Below are 9,562 nucleotides of genomic sequence, written 5' to 3' on the forward strand. Positions count from 1 at the left end.
AAGTTCCATTAATTCATTTTCTATATACTATCTACCTGGGATGTGTGTGGAATTTATTCAGTTTATTGCATTCAAGCAAACAACAAAATTAATGACATGAAAGTTTCCAATAATTAAAATAACTTGAATAAAACCCAATATTAATTTGTTTATTGGAAACTTTCGTATCATTAATTTTGTTGTTTGCTTGAATGCAATAAACTGAATAAATTCCACACACATCCCAGGTAGATAGTATATAGAAAATGAATTAATGGAACTTTCATTAAACAGAGAGGACTGAATATGCTTATTTATTCCTACTCCCTCCTGAAATTTAACTGAAATGATGGTAATTAAATATGAAAGTTACTAATCCATAAGGAACCTTCAAAATTAAGTCTGGGATTAGCGTTTTCATTTTGAAAGACTCAGTGCGTGGATATTGCATTCTTTACAATTCTCACCCCCATATCTTGGAGTTACCCTTAACTACTCTTTTTCTCAAACTCCACCTAAAATTCATCAGCAAATCTTTTTAGCTTGAGCTTTAAATTATATCTGACTTCTCACCATGCCCACTATCATCTTTCACCTAGATGATTACAATAACTTTCTCTCTTATCTTCTCATCCCCTGTTCTTTCCCATGCAGGCAGGAGTGAATATAAAACAAAAGTCAGATTATTTCAGCCATCTGCTCACAACTCTCCAATGTAAATAAATTCTACTGGGCAATGATGCACTAGTCTTAGGTGGCTGACAAGGACTCTTACGATCTAGTATTCTTCTCTCTGAACTTCCCCCTCATCTACTCTTCTTACTCACTATACTTCAGTTCCCAGAACACATTAAATAAGGTCCTACCTTAAGGCTTTTACGTTTACTCTTCCCTCTGTCAGAAACATTCCTCTCTCAGTATGGTTCATTCCTCCCTCTTTTCAAGTCTTTCCTAATTAACACTATTCCAGCCAGTTCTTCTCTGTTAACCCATCATAAAATAATAGCCGCAACTCCAATCTGACTCCTTAACTCCTAGTAACAGTATTTTTCTGCATTCACTTATCATCATCTGATGTTGATGCTTAATTGTCATTTTTTAATTGTTTATATTTCCATATCAGAATTTATCCTCCATGAATATAGGGACCAATTTTTGTTCTGTACACTGCTCTATATCCAGCATATAAAAGAATGCCTGATATTTGTTAATAATAGTAGGGGTAAATATAAGTTCGTTAAATGATCGATATTGGAACACAACATCTGTGAGAGGTGCTCCACCATTAAGTCCTTGGATTCTGAAAATCCTCATTTTGAACTATTTCCTATTTCTGCATTTTTCATTTTCTGAAATACTTCCTTCAGTCCTAAAACTCTGCCAGCTCTTGAAACTCAACATTCTTAGTCCACCAGTAGATAAACTCTGTTATTCCATGATTGTTTCCTCATATCTTTGATAACTATACCGAGACCCCATGATTAGCTTCTCAAAGGTGTTATGATCAACAAGTAATTACAACATTTCCATGTTAGCTTCTATCATGGTCCCTTAACAATGATCAAACTTGAGAAATTACCACTCTGTACTTTCTCTGCTTCTATTGTCATGCCGCTGGTTATCACCACAAAATTTTACAAAACTGCAGTCTCTGCACTGTTATTAGGCACAATAAACCCATTGATTCTACTCTTCTGAATCTCACTAATTTTTGTTTATGGACCCTCCTTAACACAAATGGTAGCTGTAAATCCTACCATTGACATGATGTGAAAACCTTACTGTAACTGTAGGGGAATAAGAAACATCTCAAACTATGAGCAATCTCAAAAAAAAATGAGAATTGCTGTTTTTTTATTTTTTGTTTTAACTTGTTTCTTCCAGTCTAAGAATGATAGCCCTGTTCTTCTCATTTTTACTCCAGTTTTAGAAAATGGATCCCTATCATGTTCCCTAATGTTTGAATGTTCTATCTGGAACTACTAGTTTCTCTGGGACCAAGTTCCTGTCTACCTTCTTTCAGTGTTCCATTGACTAAGTAATGTCAAAAACTTTAGTTTCCATTCTTAGGTATTTGTTACCTCTTGCCAAACCTATTCAGTGCTAATATAGTCTTACATTGTCCTCTGATCAATGCTCGATTAATTATCTTTCTGACCATGATTGCCTTCCTGACTCCATAGCTGTTTGCTGCCTAACCTTCAGGGTCGTTTCCCTCCTGGACAGGTAAGTCTGCAGCAAATCCTGCATAATGTCTTAACTTCCTATTTACTTTATCTAAGTTTTCTCTTTCAACTTCTCTTCCATTCTTCTCTTTTTCTCTTCTTTTTCTATCAGCTATGGCTCCCCACCTCTTAAAGGTAACCCTTTCACCTGACATCAGCTTTCAAGTATTTCTCTTCTTCTCCAGAAAATTACTTTCTTCTTTTCTCTCTTCCTGTTCTTACTTCCTTTTTCCTATAAATAAAACCATACCGACTTCTTCTCTAAACTAAATTGAAAATAATCTCTCTGAGTTAAATTATCTACTATGAACTACATAATTGTCTCTTGTATTTATGTCATTGAGAAACTTCTTGAAAAGACAATCTCTTGTCTTTATTTCTACTTTCTTCTCTAGTATTTAACCATTCGGTCCTTAATACATCACAAAAGGTCATTCTGACCACCTCATTCCATATTTCAACAAATGCATATCTCAGTCATCAATATCCTTATTATCACTAGATTATCAATGCACTTTTTTTGTTCTTATGTTTTTTTCTGTGGTATTTAAATTATCTCTTATTTTTAGTATTTCATACATTGGCTTTAATGGCTTATATGATTCTAGTTTTCTTATTTCTTGGACCCACCTTTTCTTGTTTGTCTCTTTGACATCTCTTCCTCTTTGATGTAGCATTATTTTCCTAATCTAAGATGTTTGCTAGGATTTTGTGTTAAGTCATTATTCTTCTCTTTGCACTTTCTTTTGATATATCATCATAATATCTGCATAAGTATAGTAATTGAAGGTAATGAACAAATATATAGCTCTCAATCTTTTTTTCAAGTTCTGTGGGTGGATTCCACAGGCTGCTAAAGATAATGACCCAAATATATAATGGTATATTATATTTATTATGATCATATCAAAATTCATCATTTTCCCACAAGTTAGTTCTTCATACTAACTTCACAGATACGCTGGCGTTGCCCTTACTCACTCAGAATTAATATTTAGAAATCATATTTTACTTTTTAAAGTTTGCCATTTCAAATATCCTAATAATTTCCAAAACCTGTAAATTAGCCTTCCTATTAAATTGTCATTACCCTCATATAAACTATTACTACCTTTCCATTGGGTTGTTTCAATAGTTTCTTAAATGGTATTAGGACCTCCAATCTTTTTTGACACAACACGCAAATGAGCATTTCCAAATAATTGCCTAATCATTCCTATGCTTCTAATATTAAACTTGCTCTTTTTGTAACCTCTAGGCACTCAACAATCAAGTATATTAACAGTTGTTTCCAACCAGCATTATGAATATTTTTCTGTACTCACTTATGTACCAGTCAAACTTAGTTCTTGGTAAGTAATCTCTGTACTTTCTTGTATTTGCTTATTACAGTTATCTTTACTGAAATATTTTCTCAATTATTCATATTTAATATGAATCTCTCAAAACCTATACATTTTTCAAAACTTGGGTCTACTGTAGCTTCGTAAAATAATCCCTCATTATTTTTTGTTGATACCTTTATTTTTTCCCAAATTTTCATGACATTATTTTGCTTCTTGTGGAGCATCCGTTGTTTTTTTTCTTAAAGTTCATATATTCTTAGACACACACTTATTGAGCACATCACTTCCTTCTCATTGAGGCGTACCCTACCCACTCATTTAACATTGCAACCCTTTCACTATTTCCACTATCCTCTATTTCCATAGCAATCATCGACTTCTAAAATACCACACATTTACATATTTATTATGTTTATAGTATGTTATCTTTCTTTGTACACCATGATTAAAGCTTTATGAATATAGGAATGCTTGCCTATTTTATTTACTAATATATTCACGGTACCTAAAATTATGCCTGTCACAGTGTAATACATTCAATAAAAATTTTTGAATGAATAATTAAATGAATAAATGGGCACTGACTCTTTTCCAGGTAGAGTGCATACTGCAGTAAACAAAACAGGCACAAATCATAGATTTATTATTTAGAAGATTACTGTTTAGGGATGGAAATAGATGTAAAATACAAAATTAACGAAGAATTATAAGGATTATTTTTAAAGAGCAACCTAATCTATACAAATGACATTTAAGCTGAGTCCTGGAAGATATATAAATGTTATTCTGCAATGAGATTTTCAGATGATAAAATAGCATATGTCAAAGCTCAAAGCTCAGAAAGAGTTTTCATGTGGCTTAAGTGGTATGAGTAGGATGTACACCATGAAGTTAGAAAGGGAAGCCTAGGTCATCTCGTGTAGGAATTATTCTAGGAGCATTGAGCAGGCATTATAGAATTTTTAAACAAGGAACTGCAGTGATCAGAGTCCTATTTTTGAAAATACAATTTTTACTATTCTACAAAGAATGATTTGGAGAGGAATGAGGTTGATGTAAAAAAAGAAATACTGTTTAGTAGCCTGTTATAATAGTTCATGGAAAGGCGATGATGACTTGGGTTAGAATGATAGCATTATAACATGGAGAAAAATGAAAGATAGTTACTTTTACATTTTACATATATGAGTTTCAAAAAAGGCATTGCAAATAGCTTGAGGGCAAGCACAATGGTTCACACATTTTGACTTTTGTCTTGGGTGGCACCTTCATGCAGAGGAAACAACATTAGCATTAGATTCAGATATATCAGAATTAGTAGTTCACTGTTTATTATTAGTTGTTTTTATAGTTTATAACTATTTGGATTAAATATAGAATAGATTAATACTCCTAAGACCCTGCTTTCTTGTGTGCCCTGTTTCCTATGTTTACACATGCGAAGAAAAATGTAGGGAAAGTTCCTTGTTATCTTGGTTTAGACATGTCTAAAGGAAAGAAAGATTTTCTTTTTATTAATTTATTTATTCTATTTATTTATTTCAAAAACTTATTTAAGGCAAGGAAATGTGATCTAAGGTGTTCCTCAGGACACACCTTAGATGTAGACAAATAGTCAGCTATAAATGTAGCATTTTTTTTTTTTTGAGGTTGTACACGGTTGTCTTGAGAAAACAATTTCGAACACTGATATTAGTATTAGTATGCTCTGTCTTCTCATGGTTAAGAAATTTAAAACACTAATAATTAACATGATGAACATACAATATTCCCAGAACTGTATGCTTTATGTATATTGTTATTATTAATAAATTCTCACAACTCTGCAAGTGAGGCTCTATAACTCTGCCCTAAGTTTCCATATCTAGTAAGCGGCAGTTTTCAAAATTTCAATTTAAACCTTTGTTCTCCAATCCCTACACACTCAACTTAACTATCACAGTATCTGGTCACTCTGTTTCCAGCTTATATTTTCAATGCCTAACACAGTACCTGACATATTTAGGGTCTGAAGAACTGTATCTGTGAGCAGTATATATCTATTTGAACAGTAGCTGTCACTAGATGTCTCAGCAAGTTTCCTGCTAGAAAATAAAATATTATGTCCAACAGTGAAAGGACTTGAGAATTATTGAGTAAGCAAGGGATACCTCATATCTTTATCATTAATAATGTCTACAAAAGATGTCACCTCTGTGAACTTCTATGACTGGAATGTGGCTTTCCAATCATGAAAACACCAGCATTTCTAAATCACAGGGACTAATGTCTCTGGTTGCTAGAAAAGTTTCTAGAGGCTGCTAATGTTGGAGACAGTTGCTGGAGAGACCAACTGTCTGGAGGAGATATGGAGAAATAGCAGCTACCCCTGGGCACTGCTGCCAGTGGAACAAACTTGTCAATTTATTCGGGTAACAGAGTGGTTGTGGTACAAGATGGATTCAGACAAATCTAGACTTTTATATTTGCTCTGACTCTTACTGACAGTACGGTCTTGAAAAAAATCACTTTACCTCTCTGAGACTCAATTTCCTCATGGGTTAAATGGGAATTGTAATCCCAATGTTGCTAAATGTTGTTAAAGATTAGAGATAACAATGATAAACATTCAAAAATGTGTGTGTTATTACTATTATTATATTCATGGTCATTGTTATGGTTTGACTTGTGTCCTCCTAAAAGATATGTTGAAGTTCTAACCCCTGGTATCTCTGAATATGACCTTATTTGGAAATAGGGTCTTTGTAGATTTAATAAAGTTAAGATAAAGTCATCAGGGTGGGCCCTAAATCTGTATAAACGGTGTCCTTTTTTTCAGAAGAGGAGGGGACAGGAACATGGCAAAGAAGTCCATGTGAAGATAAAGGCAGAGGCTGGATTTATGGGGCTACACACTATGTAATGACAAATGTCACTGGTAACCTCCAGAAGCTGGGGTACGGCAAGGAAACATTGTTTCTTAGAGTTTTAGGAGAGGGGCTGGCACCTCCTGACATTTTGATTTTGAAAGTCTAGCCTCCAGGATGATAACAATAAATTTCTGTTGTTTTAAGCCACCCAGTTTGTGGCACTTTGGTACAGCAACCCTAGGAAACTAAGACAGTCATCATCATCATTATCTCTTGAGTAGTTTTGTTGATGAGGATGTCTTCTGAGGGTCTGTGTTGTAAACTATTTGACCTGCTTCCAAAGGCTCCCATGGGGCAAACTCTTAATGTACAGATTTGAGGAACACCAGTTGTTCCAAAATAGTTCGATCTTTTTTCACAAGAATATAAAGAAAAGAGAATTGGTTCAGGAACCTGTAGATCTGGAGACCTCAAAACTGAATATTACAGTTGAGGTGAGCTATGGCTCTTTGATGGCTATGCAGATTTCCAATTAAAGCATTTGGCTTTGGAAGAGAAAAAAGAAATTCCTCAGATAATTACCAGGTTTAAGAAGTACTGTTTCAATGATCAAGTAGACCATATTGAGGTTAAAAAAGAAAAAAAAAACACACTTATTAAAATATTAAACCCTTAAGTCATTGACTACGCTGCTCTTAATATCGGTACAAACATTAATCCTTTATAATGATCATTACTATAAGATTTAGAATCACGTGCATTGAGCGGTCATAGAAACTTCAATTAACACATGTGAATAAGCAACATAAAATCAAAATATTGAAAAATATCTTCTTCGGTTATCCACATAGAAACATTCAAGTCTTGATTTCACCTCATTTGACTGTAGTGTGGCCCCGTAAAAATATGGGGCAAGCTTTTAAATGGCACCTATTTAAAATGGCATACCAAGGAAACATGGCAAAATGAATCCCAGGGGAAGACAACTTAATAAGACTATAAATTTCTCAATATAAATTTAAATGAAATGTCTTATGAGATTGCGAGGGATTGCTGGTTAGCCCCTGGCTATCAAGGAAATGGTGGAAAGGTCCCATGAGAACAAGAGCTTCTGAAAAAGGAAGGGTTTTTTTAAAAAGGGGTATGTTATGCTGGGAAATTAATCTCAGCTGGAAAACCTAAAAGGGTCAAATTTAATGGGTTTTTGATAACCCTTATGTGTATATACGGTATTACCTGGTTTTGAAGAACATTCTCTTTGTGTAATGGGCTTTGATATAATTTACAACTGCCACTCATTTTTTGAGTTATAAGTGGTATATTTTCCTAACCACCCCTGAATTGACATGCTGTGTGTCAAATCAGAAAATGTTTCATTTCACATAAAAAGAAAATGCTTTCATCAAGAACTCTTTCTTTCCAGAGAAATACTTGGAACGCACATTTTTTGACATACATTTGGGGGAAAAATTCCAGTTTTATTATCACAAAAAGTCACTCCAGGCTGTGCTGAGGTACTGATTAATGCCTGCCTGGGTTGCGGTGAAGGTACTCATGTTTCACTGTGCTCTCTAGACAGGCATTAATCGCTTCCAACACTTCGCGTTAAGTCATTTCTTCTCCCAGGTTGGAAGCACTTAAAAAAAAGGCTTCAAACAAGGGGCAAGAAACACAATCAATAAGAAAAAAAAAGGTGGTGGAAGTTCAAACAAATATCATCCTCATTACCTAGCTTCTATTATCTAATTTATTTAAGTTGTTACTGAATTAAGAGACTATGCTAAGACAACAGATAGGAAATAAAAGTGTTTTCAATCTTCAAATCTTATTAACAGAGGTAAAATAAAAATTGAAGTGAAGATAAATATAAATTTGCTAGAATTTTTAGGAAAAATAAAGCTTCCTGGTAAATTTTTCCTTGATTATAATTTGCAGAGAAGATGTTGTAAGTTTAGGTCTCCATTTGTCTGATCCGAATTAGTTGTTTGATGATGGACTTAGACATTGATTAGGACATGGTAGCCTTTAGCCATGTGCACTGCTAATTCTGGCTGAAAGAACAGAGCCATCCAGGCAAAATTTGCAGCATTTCTCCATTGTATATCCCTAAATCAGCTGCCAAATTTTCTTCTTAGCAACCTGCAAAAATGACTAATAATAGTATCAGTAAGAAGTATGTAAATAATAATAATAACTAATAATCAAGACCAATGGACTATTCCTTATGCCCCAGACATTATAATGAGTATCTTACACATATCAACTTATTTAATTCTTAGGATAATCATGAAGTGCATTATACTATTGTCTCCATTTTGCAGACTTTTACTAATTAAGGTACATAAAAATTAGACGCGCTTTGCAAAAACACTAGTGAATAAATGGAAGAGCCAGAATTTAAATTGTTTGCTACAATCTTAGCCACTACTCTGAGATACCTTACTGATAGCATTTCGAGTCTTTTAAGTCCTCCATAGAAAGAATAGAGCATCATGGTTACGAACTTTATAAATCTATAAATAACAAAAGTAAACAATTGATTAAATATGTTGGATGGCATTTAGGAAAACATTCCATATGCATAGTAATTTGGCATTAAGGTCACAAATTATTATTTAGAGAAAATAATTTCTAATACAAAGAGTTTTGTCATACGAGGAGTAATTTCAACTAAATTTCTTACAAATATGTTATTTGGTCAAATCTACATTTGAAATTTCATCCCTTAAATCTATGATAAGATGGAGTAAAGAGTGTATGTTATTGCCAAATTAATCAATACAAATTTGTGAAAAAAATGTAACAGGATGAGCTTTTTAATAACGATTATCGTTGGTCTTCATTGTTTCACAGCCCAATACCGGAAAGGATATTTTTCTTAAGTGGTAGAGCGTTGTATGTTTTGGTCAAGCTCAGGATAATGCTAAAGAACACATTGAAAGTATAAAGAGAGAAAAAGAGAAGACAGTGAGAGGGAGAAATGATTGCCTTTATTTGAAAGACTAGCCAAATTACAATAACAACACAATTTCTACATTTATAACTCATACTGGTCTTTCTATATAACCGTAATTTTTTCCATTTTTTGCAATTTACATTGAAGTTGACATGTCATGAAGAAAGATTTAATTTATAGTGATCATATTGAAATATAAAACTATAA

Source organism: Propithecus coquereli, unplaced genomic scaffold, assembly GCF_000956105.1.
Source record: "Propithecus coquereli isolate 6110/MARCELLA unplaced genomic scaffold, Pcoq_1.0 Scaffold452, whole genome shotgun sequence".
NCBI classification, from domain to species: Eukaryota; Metazoa; Chordata; class Mammalia; order Primates; family Indriidae; genus Propithecus; species Propithecus coquereli.